We start from the raw sequence: 16,396 nt of genomic DNA, 5'->3' as shown, positions 1-16,396 counted from the left end.
AAAGGCTCAGAACGAACAAAGACTTGCAACAAAAGTCAAATATAAGAAAAAAAGTTTCTCCCAACATATAAATAACAAGAAAAAAAATCAAGGAAACAGTCACTCCACTAAAGAGAGAAGATGGCAAGGAAGTAACAGGCAACAGAGAGAAAGCAGAACTGCTTAACTAATTCTTTGCATCCATCTTCACACAAAAAGAAATTATAGCTCAACCCACCAAAACATAACTGTAAAAGACAGACCAGAAATAAAAGTTAAAATAAACAAAAAAAAAAATAGTAAGAGAACACCTGTCTGATCTTGATGAAAACAAATCACCGGGGCCTGATGGATTATAACCCAGAGTTTTAAAGGAGCTGGCAGAGGTCATCTCAGAACCACTGCACCATATCTTTCAAAAATATAGCACCGGGGAACTACCAGAGGACTGGAAAAGAGCTAATGTGGTTCCCATCTTCAAAAAGGGGAAAAAAACAGACCCATGAAACTATAGACCAATCAGCCTAACATCAATACCCGGGAAGATACTGGAAAAGATAATAAAAAAAACAGATTTGCCAACATCTAGAAACAAGTAAAGTAATAACTAGCAGTCAGCATGGCTTTGTTAAAACCAGATCATGCCAAACTAACCTTATTTCATTCTTCAACACAGTGACTAAATTAGTAGACCAGCCAAATACTGTGGACATAATATATTTAGATTTCAGCAAGGCATTCAACAAAGTAAACCACAACCTACTTCTCAGTAAGCTAGAAAAAAGTGGAATAGATAGCACCACCTCTAGGTGGACTCGCAACTGGCTGGCAAACTGTACTCAACGAGTAGTCCTTAATGAGTCTAAGTCTACATGGAGGGAAGTAAGCAGTGGGATGCCACAAGGTTCTTCAATATCTTCATTAATGACTTAGATGAGGGAATAGAAGGGGAACTTACCAAATTTGCAGATGATACTAAGCCGGCAGGAATAGCTAACACCCAAGAAGATAGGCTCAAGATCCAGACTAGAACACTGGGCCATATCTAACAAAATGAAATTCAATGTAGAGAAAAGTAAAGTCCTACACTTAGACAAGAAAAACCGAAAGTACACATACAGACTGGGTGAAACCAGGTTCAATAGCAGTAACTGTGAGAGGGATCTTGGAGTCCTAGTGGACAACCAGCTAAATATGAGCCAGCAGTGTGCAGCAGCAGCCAAAAAAGCTAATGTAATCCTAAATTGTATTAACAGAGGGATACTATCAAGATCAAAGGAAGTACTAATACCACTCTATAGTAAGACCACACCAAGACTACTGCGTCCAGTTTTGTTCACCACATTATAAAAAAGATGTTGAGACTCTAGAAAAAGTACAAAGAACAGCAACCAGGATGATTAGGGGACTGGAGGCTAAAACATACAACAAATGGTTTCAGGAACTGGGCTTGACTAATCTAGTAAAGAGTCTACTAAAGAGAAGGACCAGGGGAGACATGATAGCAGTCTTCCTGTAGGCCAGACAAGGAATAATGGATGGAAACTGAACAAGGAGAGATTTAACCTGGAAATAAGGAGAAACTTTCTGACAGTGAGAACAATCAACCAATGGAACAGCTTGCCCTCAGAAGTTGTGGGAGCGCCATCAGTTGAGACTTTCAAGAAGAGATTGGACTGCCATTTGTCAGAAATGGTGTAGGGTCTCCCGCTTGGGCGGGGAGTTGGACTAGATGACCTACAACATCCCTTCCAACTCTATCTATTAAATCTGTTAAATACTCTTGGACAAAAAAAACCCCACTTTTTTTTCTGGCCAATATGCTTCTGGAGTTGCGCTAACCAGCCCCAGAATGTGCAGATCAGGGTATTTGATTCAGGAGAAAAGCACTATGTTCCATTGCTGAAATGCCTCATTTTGGCTATTCCTATTTGTACTTGCAATCAACAAACTGAAACTACTGATAGTAGAATAGAAACAACAAAAATTTACATAAAGAGATGCATAACTAAATAGCCTAAATATATCTGGTAAATAAGATACTAACTTCTTCTCCAATTCTATCATCTGGTTGACTAGGAAGTTATCATGTGGGACATTCAAGCATCTTGGCCATTGGAATGATGGGACTCATACAAAAATGTATGCCCTACAGTGTGGGCTTGGTAAACTTTCTGCAGAGTTGTATAATCAAAGACAGGGACATCTATGTTGTAAATCCAGATTAAAGTGGAAAAGTTGGTCCAAATAACTGCATTACTATGTCAGAGACAATTCTGCTTCCAAGGCAATTAGTACTGCTTCCTTTCAAAATTGAACAGACCATCATCTTTTGGAAAATCTATTTGCTTTTTGTTGAATATATTAAAGTTGTATTTCCTAGTTGAATGGTTAAGAGTGAAGAAGGCAACTGTTGAGGTATTCCCCATTAGGAGAATGGGTGCACTCAGGGAAACGTAGTGAGAGTGGTGAGGAATAACACACAACCAGCATACCGATACACTGAGTAGTAAAATGTAGGTTTTACTTCCAGTAAATGGGTAAACAAAGTCCAACAAACAATCCAAATCATACACGGTTAAAGCAGATAGTATTCAATACAATCAGACCAGGGATAATCCAAAAACTAAGTCCAGTATCATAAACAAAGTTCAGTAAACGGAATTTGCTAACAGTTTGCAAGACACAGCAATCCAAGCAGAACGACAATCAGGCAAAAGGCAATAGGAAAAATGCAAGAAGAGAGCAAACCAGGTTTCTGGCTCCATCTTATGGCCATCGGAGGAACTTCAGCCAATCACAATTACAGCACTCTCTTAAAGATACAACAGTATTAAATAATTATCATGGTTTATATATTGCCAACCCAACTGTTAAGTGACTATCATTCCTAACAGAAACCCTCTTTCCTTCATTCCCCACTTTACAGGATATAAATGGGTTCTCTGACAAAATTCTAATTCAGTTTAAGTAAAATCTAAGTGTGCCGAATATGTCCAGCTGTGCCTAGTATACTCCCTGCATGTGATTAGTATGGGTAAAAGTATGGTCAAATGTTTTGTAGTGATCTCTGAAAAAGTGTAATTTGTCTTACAGATAAAGAAGAAATGTATTTGTAAGACATTCTGCCTTAGCGGAAAATACACAAGTCTTCCCTTAATGACACTTAATATAGAAGCATTAATAAATAATTCTCCATGTAACTGGACCCTGTCTGTTAAGATTCATGTGGTACACGTTAGTGCCCGAAGAATCCATTTTAAATGGAAAGTGTCACATAGAAAGAATGGACCTTCTGGAACATTCTACTCTTAAAAAGTGAAGTACTATCGCTAAGGTAGCTAAGAGGCTGAAAAAGAAACCATGTGATCGCCTGTCTTCATAATATTAACTAGCAATCCCTTGTTTAACTTAGATTAAAGGAAACCTTAAACCTGCCTTTACTCCATGTCTTTGCATACACCTAGAAGCCCTGCTGGTTCGTCTAGGTTTCTTTTTTATTTTCTTTTTTGTGGAAACTGCATACCTAAAGAATAAAAAGCTAGAATAAACAGACCACTACTCTGGAGCTGTTCCCACTCAATTTCCTTATGTAGAGCTGAAGCTAGTCAAGATCTAGTGTAAAAGTGGTCACTAGGATAGGACACCATGGGCACTCGGTGTTCAATTCTATCAGACTAAAAAAAAAAAACCTTTAAGGATAGATATGTAAGGTTCATTTTCCAGTCTTAACTCTTCTCAGGAATTATGTAAATGGAGAAGACCCTTAAGACACACTTTTCTGAGGGCACACCCTGTGTGGCAATGGTTTCTAAAAGATATTTATTCACTCGAAGCACCCTGAAATACTTTACCTTGTTCTTAAGTTATGAGGATGGGTAGTTGCCTCTTGACTTTATGTTTCAGGAAATTCCAAATTACATCCCAAATGAATTTTCTCTAACACTCACCTGCCTAGTGGAACTGAATTCCCACCTGTACCCATTTTTTTGCCATTTAGTTTTACTAAAGATCATTTAACCTGAGAAGATATGCCTCATAGATTGGTGGGAAAAGAGTCACTGTGATATGAATTACACTTCTCCTGAAAGCAAAAAGAAGTCCAATCTTAACTATAAAATGGATGCAAAGACTTATGTCCTGTTCTGATCGCATGCATTTAGAAGCCATGGGCCCAGACTTATTTTTTTCCTTGCTATTAATCAGGATGGATACAAGAGAGATTCATCATTTTTCCAGGAAAGGCTTGGATAATAAACTGGTTTTGGATTAACAAACTCCTTCAAGTGTTTGAACCAAAGATCCTGTGAGCCAAAGTTCCTGGCAGATTGATGTGTACAAATGCTACAACCCTAGTACAGAATTGAAGGCATTCCAACAAAGAATTGGAACTCATGAACCCCTGGCAAGTTGTTTAGACTTTCATTTGTCTTGTGTCAACTGAGATATTAGGGAGAAAGCAGCAGGTCCAAACTGAGATTCTGATCGTAATTGAATTTTGCTGTACACTGGAGCACTAGTGAAATTGCCTTCTGTACATATATTTGCTCCCTAATTTTCTGTTAGTGTGGATCTGTTTCAGATACTTTCCTTGTTTCTGTACAATGTTGACTTAGGTATTAGGCTGGGATCATATGGATAAGAAAAGAGCAAATACAGCTGTTAGTAATCAATGACAGTGTTTTATTTTTTTGTTTCAATCAAGAAATGGGAAATTCTTCATCTGATTAGCTTTACAAACTTTTCATTGCCCAAATTAGAGAAAAAATTAGGAAAAGCATTGTTTATCTGGTGAACTTCTGAGGCCTCTTGGATTAAGATTTGTCTATTTTCTAGAGCCGGGTAAAATACTAACTTAATGAAATTGCAATGTCATGGTGTGAATGGAGCCATCCAGATAATTTGCATTCTTTTTTTTCCATTCAATGATTGGGTATCTCCAATTTGGAACCCACTCCAGGTTCAATGCATTGGTGACGCTGCACCTGCCGCATTGTTTCCTTTTATCTATTACATACCCAGCGCAGTTGCCGCTGGAGGTTCTGTTCTCCCTTCTAGTTTTTCTACATGACACCCCGGAGGTGATAGTCCACCATCTTTCTCCTATCACTGTGGAGTTATGATGAAGAGAATAGTGAGGAGAATTATGCTTTATTTCTAAAGGTGGAGAAATTCTTTTGCCCGTGATGGTAAGCAGTCAGCCATTTTTTTGTAGGGAACGCGTGCTAGAAATAATCCTGCTTCCTAATTTATTGGCCAGGATTTGGCTTAGAAGATGTAGCAAATCCTCTTACATATGACCATGATTCATGAAAGAGGGCCTTTGGTGGTTTGTGAATCCTTCTTGCCTTGAACACATTTGGGTCTTCTGACTCATACGCATTGCTTTCCCATCTCTGGGGTAATTCATCATTGCTGTTGCAATTTCATGCAGGAAGAAAAAAAAGTTCTAGAGGCCAAACTCCTCCTTTCAGGCTTGACAGACAGTGAAAAATTATGTCTGCTCATATTGTGACTGGAAAAGCATTACTAATTTTCTTCTTGTGTTTTCTGCATCCTGAATCTTGTCTGGATGGCCACAAGGTACATGTGGCAGATGGCAATGGAAGCTTCTTGCAGTGGAGAAATGCTACAGTTGAAATTCCTGGGGTCTTCTGATATTTAGTATAAAAGTCAGTCCTTCCTTCCTTCCTTCCTTCCTTCCTTCCCTCCCTGCCTCCCTCCCTCTAGAATGGAGCAGATAAGAGTCAAAGCCAAGCCAGTGCAGCCAGGTCAAAAACAAGATCTACACTCCTTAGTTTCTTTCTTGGTCAGCTACTGAAATGGGTTAGAACAATGGTTCTCAATCTGAAATGGGTTAGAACGGGGGCTCTCAATCTGTTCACCATAAACCCCTTTTAAATAACTTTTGTGGCCATGGACCCCCAAAAGACTTAACTCAAATTTTAAATCATAACATTTCTTTAAGCCTTTGTGGACCCTGTGATGACATCATGGTCCCCAGGGGTCTGTTGGACCCAGATTCAGAATCACTGGGTTAGAACATATATACAAAGATGCAAAATCATCCATTTTGAAATGTTATTTGGACTACTATTAATGTCCTATTGTTATAGAAAGAGAAAGAATCAGAACGTTTCCCTGAAAACAAAAGAATTGGCTTAATCCAAAAGGGCTTTCTAAAAGAAAAGTTTCATTTTCAAATTATTTTGAAAACATTAAACAAAGAAGCAGCTCTCCAATTTACAGTATTCCACAAATATTAAACTGAGCAATTGCACATATCTTAAAACGAGTAAGGCAATAGTGGACAATATTCTGTTGGCTCTGAAGAGATTATAGTAATTTATTTGAAGCTATTCATTTTGGATCATGTATGTGGTGTGTTCGTGTGCACAAATGAACATTCATATTGCTCTGCAAACCATTTCAAAAACTGGAGAGAAACCCAAGAACCCATGATTTAAAACAAGAACTTTGTATTTGCATGATTATTTCAAAGATAAATTCATTATAGAATATACTTACTTAGTATTCCTATTAGCCAATCTTCCCTAGCCTAGCATCTTTGCTATATTGTAACTCCATGAATTCCAAGTCATAGGCCATCCTACAATGTTGGGCACTATAATTTACACCACTAAAAGATGCCAGGTTGATTTTACAGAACTAGTTGCACTGATATCACAAGATGGTTTGTAAGTATGCAATTTAGAAAGTGGCTATTTTAAACCTTATTTAAAAGTAACAATGAAATAAGCATGTCATGTTTTTGCACATGAAATAGACTTTAGTTATATGCAGAAACTTTCACATTTCAAGCCAAACTCACCGCTGATTGTTGATAGGCAAACATTTCTAGATCTTGTCAAAAATTATAGCAAAAGAGATATATATGTTGCCAGGCATGTATAAGTTGTAAGTGTTGCAGGTAAAGGATATATGAAAACTGGAACTATTATGCATCTTATATGGAATAAAACATCAAAGAATTTAAAGTTGTCTTGAGCACAACTTCAGAAACACATAAAAGAGCATCTTATTCTGAGTTTTAAATATTATATCTTTATTGTTAACAAAAATAATCATAAATTCCATCAGAAATATTAGGGTAAGCAGAGCAATATTGTCAGAGGCACTTAAAACATGCCAGGTTTCAACAGTCACATATAAGAAAGCACCCCTCATGGGATGATAAAAGAAAGTATTTCACAGAGCATAGAATGCCTCCTTTTTCCTAATGCCTCAACAAAATAGTATACCCATAAACTGTATCATTAACACAGATAAATTAGTATATCAAAACAGAAGAGTCACATTTCTTTTATCTGGTTTTTGGCTTCTTATCCTACTAAACACCAGGGACTGCATGGATTCACCTAAACTAACCTTAGCTCATTGTGGGAATGCTACCTAGAAATTCTGAATGCTATAGTCCAGAGGATATCAGTTGGGAAAGATTACCGTAGAACTATAAGGAAAATCATTCTAATTGGTAATGCTAACTGATCTGTCTTTGGGTTGTTCTCAGGAGCACTTCTCCAAGACAGGCTTTTCTGAAAACTAATTCCTCAACTGCATCAGAATCATTTATTTTAAAAAAGAGAGAGACAGCAAAGCAAATTAAACCATTCAGATGGACTGAACATGATTTAATTCATTTACTTGGTTTACATTGTACAATTAATATACATGACACTCTATATAATTAATATAAGGAAAATATAAGGGACCCTGCTACAAGAAATTAATAATATAATGAATTTCCAAGAAACAATGGTTAGCAACAGAATTATGTGAGCATTAAACTTCCACATTCTCTTTGTTATTTCCTTCACACTGTAATTATCTGGTTCTATAGCTTTTCAAACATTTCAAATGCTTGATTCTGTTTGGCACTTACAGATTTTTCTTTCCTATAGTTTGCGTCATCAGTATAGAAAGAAAATTTCTTTTGGGAAAAAAAAGGCAACGTGAAGAATAATTCACTGCAGCTATGTCTTAAGAGGAATACTTGTATTTGACAATTGCAATAAGGAAGACTCCATATAAACAGGGGATGAGAAGCAAATATACATAAGATATAGCACACATGCTTTTTTAGCATACATAGAATAAGTTGATTTATTTCTGGATTAAAGCATCTGCTTCCAAACCCAACCTTAAACTTATCAGTCTTGGCTGAACTACATTTTCTTCCTACCAGAGAATTAGCTTGTATATTTTGGGTAATACGTGATACTTTATGTCTCATTTTAGCATACATAGAATAAACCGATTTATTGCTGGATTAGAACATTTGCTTCCAAAACCAACTGGAAATTTATCAGACTTGGCTCAGCTACATTATCTTTCTACTAAAGAGTTAGCTTGCATCTTTGGAGTGACAAGTAATACTTTATGCCTCAATTTGCCTTTCATCATGTTAAGTCACAAACTGACATGAGGAAATACAAAATAGAAAATCTATGCTAAAACAAGCATAGTTACAATAGTGCGTTGTCTTTGCTATGAGTTGGTAACCTACCAACTCTACCTATTCTACATTATGTAAACAATAGTTCCATTGAAGTCAGAATAATTACACCAATGTGACAAAATTAATATTTGAGCATGCTTCAGTTATTTGCTTTAAATGTCATTCCCCATCTAACACAGGCAAGTTTTTAACATATTATGGTACACACTGGAATAGCCATAAGATGTATTGCACTGAAAGTACTGAAGAACTAACAACAAAAATCAGCAGACAGGCCAACACTAGCTATTTGTTTCTTACATGTTAATCATTTCATTTCAGTCAACGTCTTTATACTTATCTATTTCTTCTTTATATTGTGCAGTATTGTAATATGCTTACAATCTTATACAGTTTAATCATTATTAGTTAAAATTGCTTTTTGCCATGAAATTAATAATAAAAAACACTATATTGTGTAATTATTTACAGGATTGGAAATAGAGAAATACTGACTGCATTGCTTCAAGTTTCTTCTTTTGTTGGTATCTATTCTGATTTAACATCCCATTCCCAAATGTCAGTAGTTAATAACTAAGCCAAAAAAATTAGGTTACATGAGACCAAAGTGTTATCTAATCTCACAATCTGTTTCTTCACAGTGATGAAAAAAATTAACAGTGCATTCAGTTCTACGACTTTTTCAGTCTCGGAACTGCTCCATGACTTTTTATCCCGCCTTGAAGTCAAAGTTTATCACACAAATCAGTAGAATGGGCAAGGCTAACTCTTTCAGTTCTTTCAGGGAAAAAAAAGGTGGAAAAATAGTCAAGCTTAAAATTAGTGCTTTGAACTTGCACCAATAAAATATTTATTTCACTCACCCCAAACAGAAAATTATTTGCAGGGTGGGAACAGGATTAAGGGGTAGAGGATGCCTTAAACATATTCAAGATTTAAAACTCCTAATTTGTAAACTCCTTAAAACTTCCTTCTTTCAAATGTTCCAAAACACAGAAAAGATCAAAAAAATTCAGACCCAACTGTGAAGGCTACAAACAAGTTTCCCTTTCCAAACCTAGATCCTTATTGATGTCTACATAGTGCCACATGCAGTAGTAGAATAAAGACCAAGAAGAAAACTAGACATTACCATTGATCATAGTAATACTGTATTTACTTAAACCTAAATATCTAGTAACATTGCCAGAATGTTTCCTGAGCTTAAAATGTAGTCAAAATCAAATCTATAAGAACCTTGGATTTGTAGATCATGCAGTTCTTTATGATTTATACCATCTGTTTTTATTAAAGAGGACAACATACCTTCTACTGCATTGTTTTACAACACAAGTACTGTTTCCAAGTACATCAAGCAAAGCTTACTTCTAGCTAGGAAGTTCCAAAGCTTATTGCAAAAGTTGATATAATTTATAATATTCTTAAGAGAACATTTTCATTAACTTTCCCAATGTTTATGCTAAGAAGTACTCATTAAACCAACATCAACTGTACTTTTTAATATAATATTGTGGAAAACTAAAAATAGTGTTTTTTCTTCCGTGACCCAATAATCCAAATAACAAGAGTCGCCTTGGGCTGATGTTGGCTAATATTTGTTTTGGTTTCAATGGGGCTCTTTGATCCAATTCTCTGCAGGTTTATTTCTTGGCTAGCATTAGAAATATGATTCTTGTTCAAAGTTTGAAGCTCATCTTCGATTTTAATTAAAGTTTAGCACATTTGGGTGATTTCTCCACTCAGGTCAGACATCTTCTGGCTCATTGCGTGCATGTTGCTTGGCACATCTCTATGGATTGTCACCAACTCTTGACAGAATTGTATGAATAGTTCCGTCTGTTGAATGTGAGAATCAAAGAGCTGATGATCAAAGCCAGAAATAGGTGGGTTTTGGACAAGAGGTTGAAGGGGCCTAGTGGAAAACTCAGAACATGAATTTAGATGATTTTTTTCTTCCCTTTGGCTTAGACTATTTGAATGATCTGACAAACACAATGAAAGAAGGAAAGATGGCACGGAGAGATCATCGGTTTCTTCAGAACACCTTTGTGATAAAAAGTGGTGCTGCTGTGAGGGGCTTGCCATTTCTTCTCCTTCATCAGCTTGAAACAGAAACAGGAAAAAAAAGAGAGAAGACACCAGATTATTTGCACGAAGGCTTTGCGTTGACAAACTCTACTTCAAAAAAAAAGGCAAAACTTAAATTTGGGATTCAGTGAAATCTGTGTTTCTATACTATTTAGAAAAGTATTTAAATAATTTATTTTGTAAAACAGTATCTGCTTTTAAAAAAAACATGAAGAACACATTAAAAAAACCCAATCTGATTGAACAGATGACATATTATAGCAGAACATCTGATTTCACTGAGCCAGATTACAAAAGCTAAAAACAAGAATTGCTCTGTTATACTCTGCCCTCCTGATATAGGAAAATAATGTGTCCACTTTCAGATCACTATATTAGACTGAAATGACTGCACGAAAGTATTTTGTAATCACTAAATTAAATAGAAAGCTGGTTTGATGTAATGGTTAAGGCATCACACTCGAGAACCCAGGAGACTGTAAGTCCTATTCCTGACTTGGCCATGAAGCCAATTGGATGACCTTGGGGCAATCATTCTTTCTCAATTCTATGAAGCAAGTTATGGCAAATCACTTCTTAAATCTTGCCAAGGAAACTGCAGAGATCTGTCCAGGAAGTTGCCAGGAGTCAAGACTCATACATACACACACACACACAAAACACTGATGAATGAAACATGACCTATAGTGTCCTTCTACAGTCTTCATAGTATACATAGAAATGAAGCAGTATTAATTTACTGTTCTAATGAAATACTGATAATTATATACCAGAATCTCTGAGTTCAGTAAAAGCAGCACTAATTTTATGGAATCATTTCTTGTCTTTATGTATTTATGTATCAATCTTGACAGTAATTTTAAGTGTTCCCAAATCAAGCTATAGCTCAGCAGTAGAGCTAATACCTTCCAGCTAGGAAGTTCCAGATATTGCAGTAGTAAGGCAAAAAGGGACCACAAACTGAGATCTTAGGGAATAACTAACTGCTGTAGTCTGAGCCTATATATGAATCAATAATAAGGCAATTCCTTAGTGTGCCATAAGTCACTGAAGGCATGGAAAAAAAAGTAACTCAAGTATGGCTATACCATCTAACATGCACTGCATACTCCTATTCCTTGTTGTAATAAAGAGGCTCTATCACTATAAAATGAATGAAATATTTTATAATCTTCTGTTTTCTTCAAATAAGAGCAAATTCAACACTAACACATAGTTGTTTTTTTAAAGCCTTCAAATGGGAACTTAATAAACTTTGTTGGTTTGTATAACTTTCATAAATTACTGCCTAATATATAAAATTTTACCCATAGAATTGTATCTTAAATTGTAGCCGAGATCCAAGTACACACAGGTGGGACATAATTTTTTCTTTCCTTTATTTTGTTGCAATGCTATCCTTCTTGTATTAGTTTTCAGATGACAGATCTCAGTTTATTCTCTAAATCAGCAAGAACTATTGACAGTACAACAATTGTTTCTGGAATTTTCATTATGTTTGGTCCATTCCATCATCTTATCCACAAAAGCAATGAAAATAAGTATATATTTATGATACTTATCCTGAATACAGGTAGTTCCCAGATTATGTATGTTCAACTTAATGGGAATGCTAGATACAAACAGTCTACCTATAAGAAAATATTGCCTTTCTCTGATCTGCCAAAACACTGAAACTGTGCAATTCTTTCAGGAACTATTGAAACTGTGTGTTTTTATTTTACAACATATTTTTAGTGGTTTTTAGTGGTTTCTGAAAGTATTGTGTTCCTTCAGAGCTTTACTGGCTCACAGAAGAACAATGTTGTCTGCCATTTTTACTAATAGGCAGCCCATTTGTAACTAGATGTTCCAATTTAAATATGAATTTGGATTAAAGACAGAGTTGTGGAATGGAACTTGTTCTTAATTTAGAGACTGCTTGAATCACAAATGCCGGTTAAGATATACTGAGTAGCAAAATCCCATTTTGAATATGGACAATGTATATATATAAAGCAGGACGTATCCATATATGAATAAATGCTGAAATTCTTGATGGGACGAGAGAATAGTAATACATGAATACTAGGTATATGTAGGTTGAGTACATTAACCTGTACAGTTTGGCTCAATATCAGAAAAGACCATGGAAGTAAGGATAACACCAATATGGATTATGTACCAATAGTCAACTACATCACCAGCCTCTTTTAGACTATTTCTACATCTATGGAGAAAATACAGAAGCAATTTTTGTTATCTGCAGTAGTTACAACTGCCACAAATGCTGAATTAGCAAATGCTGAAACTATGGTAAGGAACACGCACATTGGGTTAAATGTTAACCACCCAATTTTAACTCTGCATGACTGTGAATATACGCCACTAGCAGTTACAAATAAATTTTTTGAGTAAGCAAATATGCAATCTATAAATAATAAAAATATCTGGTATTTATATAGGATGTATTAATGATGACAGTAAGATTCACATTTGTGATCCCTTCTCTCCCTTGTTGCATATATGTGTCATATATCACACGTCATTCTATAGGTGAGGCAGTACCATATTTCCTATCCTTTATGCTAACCTGAATAATAAGATTCACAGCCTATATCAGTTTATTCAAGAAATGAAGAAAGTACCCAGAGCAGGAAATATTAAATACTTCAGGAAATCTGAACTAGAAGGTGTTCTTCACCTAAAAGGGAAGCATTAACTTTTGTATAATACATTTCTTTGTCAGAACCAAGCTGTACAGCAGGGAACAGACAAGAGATAATACTTACAACTGGTTGATGGGCTGTCAACCACGTCCAGATCCGCTCTCCAGAAGCCGTGTATCTGGCGTGACGAATGCAGCGTCGACTTGATGGCTCTCTCGTGGGCGGTCAGGACAATGGCCGAGGGCCTTCCCGGGCTGCTGGGACTGGAGATGGACCTCCGCATGAATGCCAGTTTGTCTTTGGTCCTTCTTTTCATGTCGTCCCATCTGTGCTTAATATCTTTTACAGACCTGGGAACATGGCTCACTGATGTGATTTTTCTGGCTATAACTTCCCAGATCTTGTCCCTGTCTGCAAGAGATAGACATATTGTCTCCCTTCCAAACAGCCTGGCTTCGTTCTGAGTCACTTCAGTGACCAGAATGTCCAGTTCTTCCCTGGAGAACTTGGGCTTCCTTTCGTTCAGTCATGTTCCTTGGGTTAAATATCCCACAAAGGATAAATGGTAAAAGGAAATCAATGTGATATACTCACACTACTAAAAATAAGAAACATGTCCCACTGTATATTAATTTCCAGCTTGATGGGCTTTCTCTCAAGAAAATGCCTTCCACTCTTACACAAGCACAGAAAGTAAGAAGATATTTGGTTTGTATAACAGCAGTCCTCTTAGGTTGGTGGGGAACAAAGATTCACGTGCAACTTGTACCATATTTTGTGTAATCTTTTTATGTAAATAACAGGTATTTGGAGAATTTTGTTCATTCTTGGAGAAATTTAATTATCTTTGGCAAGAAACAAAACAACTACCAAATATTCTGATTCTGATACAAAAAACAATTCTAGGGTTAAAAACTATGTTTATTGATTCACATAAAAATGGACCCTGAAGATAGTTACCACTGGGCAATGATTCAAGAGACCTAATAGATTAAACGTATAAATAAATAAAATTAGCAAGGGTATTCTGGATTTTCCACACTGATAATTTTATAAGATTACCAACTGTTTCTCCTCCTTGATAAAATGATGTTTGCTTCTTTCATAGGAAACAATGAACAGTCTTTCTGTTAAATAGGTTAATTAAAGTTCACCTGATGTTACAAGCAGGTTCTAATAGACAAAAGAGAACTGCTAAAAAGATCCATGGCTACTTTCAAAATTTACAACACTGTTTGGGAAAACGGGAAAAATCTGAGAACTGGTGATATTATCTGCAAGAAAGATTCACAAGCTATTTTCCATAGTGTTTTGTAATCTGATACAAATTTCATCCAAATTTTCTATCTTTTATGGGCTTTGACTGACATTTCATACTAGACATATTTAGCAAATATCCTATAAATAACAAATACAATAGTTTGCTAAAAAGTCTTCATGATGCAACCATAATGTTTATCACATGTCTATGACAAATACTTAACCAGAAAATAACTCTTTCTATATTTATGAAAAATGCAACATTGCATAGTTCAAAAATGTGACAGATAAGAGTATTTTAATAACATATAACCATAGCAGCCTCGGTGGCGCAGTGGTTAGAGTGCAGTACTGGAAGCTATTTCTACTGCCGTTTGGCAGATCGAATCCCACCAGGCTCCAGGTTGACTCAGCCTTCCGTCCTTCCAAGGTGGGTAAAATGAGAACCCAAATTGTTGGGGGCAATTTGCTGACTCTGTAAACCACTTTGAGAGGGCTGTAAAGCACTATAAAATGGTATGTAAGTCTAAGTGCTATTGCTATTCCCTAACCATTCCCCACAAATAAGATGAACTAGCACATAATACACTTAACCCATGATAAATTATATCAACAGATGCTCTAGGAGCCCCAGAATAATTCAGAATGTACCATATTGTATTTTGTTAAAATACTGCATTTTCTGTATTCTGCTGAATTTTACATCAAGTATAACAATTTTCCCCATTATACCAGATCTTCATGCAAACCTAAGTTCAATGTACTCAGAAATAAATTACATTTCAGTAATGAATTCTTCAGGAACTTATTTTAGAAGGCTTGGGCAGATGTAATTTGACCATAATTGCAAGTGCCAAAAAGAAGGATTTATCAATTTTACTTCATTATCTGGAGTACTGAACATTCAAAGAGACCATGAAGCTCAAATGTACATCCTAATTTTTCAAATTTTAATTTAGCAAAATAAAATGTAAGAAAGGAAAGAAATTTATGCTTTTGAATACTTTGACCATTTTAAGGCAGCATAAGCCATAAAAGAAGCTGTTGTAGCATTACCATTTCAAACCCAGGCAATATTTTAAAAGAACTGGTACTGTTCTAGGTTTATATTCCTGTCAACATCATCAGTAACCAAAAATTGGTTATCCTATTCCAATGAGAAAAGGTAGCCCACATTTTTCTTTACTAGTAGCATATTTCCCTAGCTAATGTGGCAGTTTGAAAATACCGTATTTTCCTTTCCCTATCATGTTAATCTATTTTTAATAATGTGACACAAGCATTTTTAGAAAATACAAAACAATTCTGTGCCAGCTTACTACAATTTGAGGATATTTTGAAGAAAATAGAAAGGCAGCAAACTAAAAAGATAGAATAAAACTATTTCCTATTCAACTGCAAATTTCAGTCAACATTATACCAACAAGTTGTTAATATCAACAAGTATTACAGAACTCAACAAACTTTTTAAGACTTGAGAGGATAACCTATAAGTGGCCCCACTATTTCCACAATGTTCTGTTGGAGCCAGGCTATTCAATTAGATATTCTTTTAACATTGTGGAAAGATATTTAAAAATGGCCACTAAGTCAATGAAGACTAATTATTAGTAGTAGCCACAGAACACTGATTTTATGTGAAAAGAAAAATAAAAGGAGGGAGAAGAGAAAACTGACATGAACAACGCTAGACTACAGTATAGTATAAGTCCAGATGGTTGGAATATACAATAACACAAGTCTCGCAAGCAAATTCTAGTATCAATATATATAGATATTTGCCTTAATTTGTTATTTTTTAATTTGATGAATACTTCTGATTAACTAGTTTCTTCTGTATTCCACCTTTACTGTTATACTTTTACTGTTATATTTGCACTCCACTTATATGCAGGCATGTTTACTCACAAATCATAATAAGTTCAATATGATTTCTTTTGAA

The 16,396-nt window shown here is 35.6% G+C and overlaps 1 protein-coding gene and 1 pseudogene across 5 annotated transcripts in view; both read right to left on the bottom strand.

Annotated features, from left to right (window-relative positions):
- Positions 1–16,396, bottom strand: part of LOC113440835 (zinc finger protein 862) — a 60,808-nt gene that overhangs the window by 21,288 nt on the left and 23,124 nt on the right. The gene's annotated exons all lie outside the window — the stretch shown is intronic.
- On the bottom strand, positions 9,849–14,103 carry LOC148128173 (uncharacterized; annotated as a pseudogene). The gene is made up of 2 exons (XR_015740951.1): positions 13,318–14,103; positions 9,849–10,560 (listed from the first exon to the last, which is right to left on the bottom strand). The product of XR_015740951.1 is annotated as an uncharacterized LOC148128173 (transcript).

Source organism: Pseudonaja textilis, chromosome 1 (genome assembly GCF_049901715.1).
Source record: "Pseudonaja textilis isolate UNSWEBS1 chromosome 1, rPseTex1.2, whole genome shotgun sequence".
Taxonomy (NCBI): Eukaryota; Metazoa; Chordata; class Lepidosauria; order Squamata; family Elapidae; genus Pseudonaja; species Pseudonaja textilis.
This window is presented reverse-complemented; position numbering and strand designations above follow the sequence as displayed.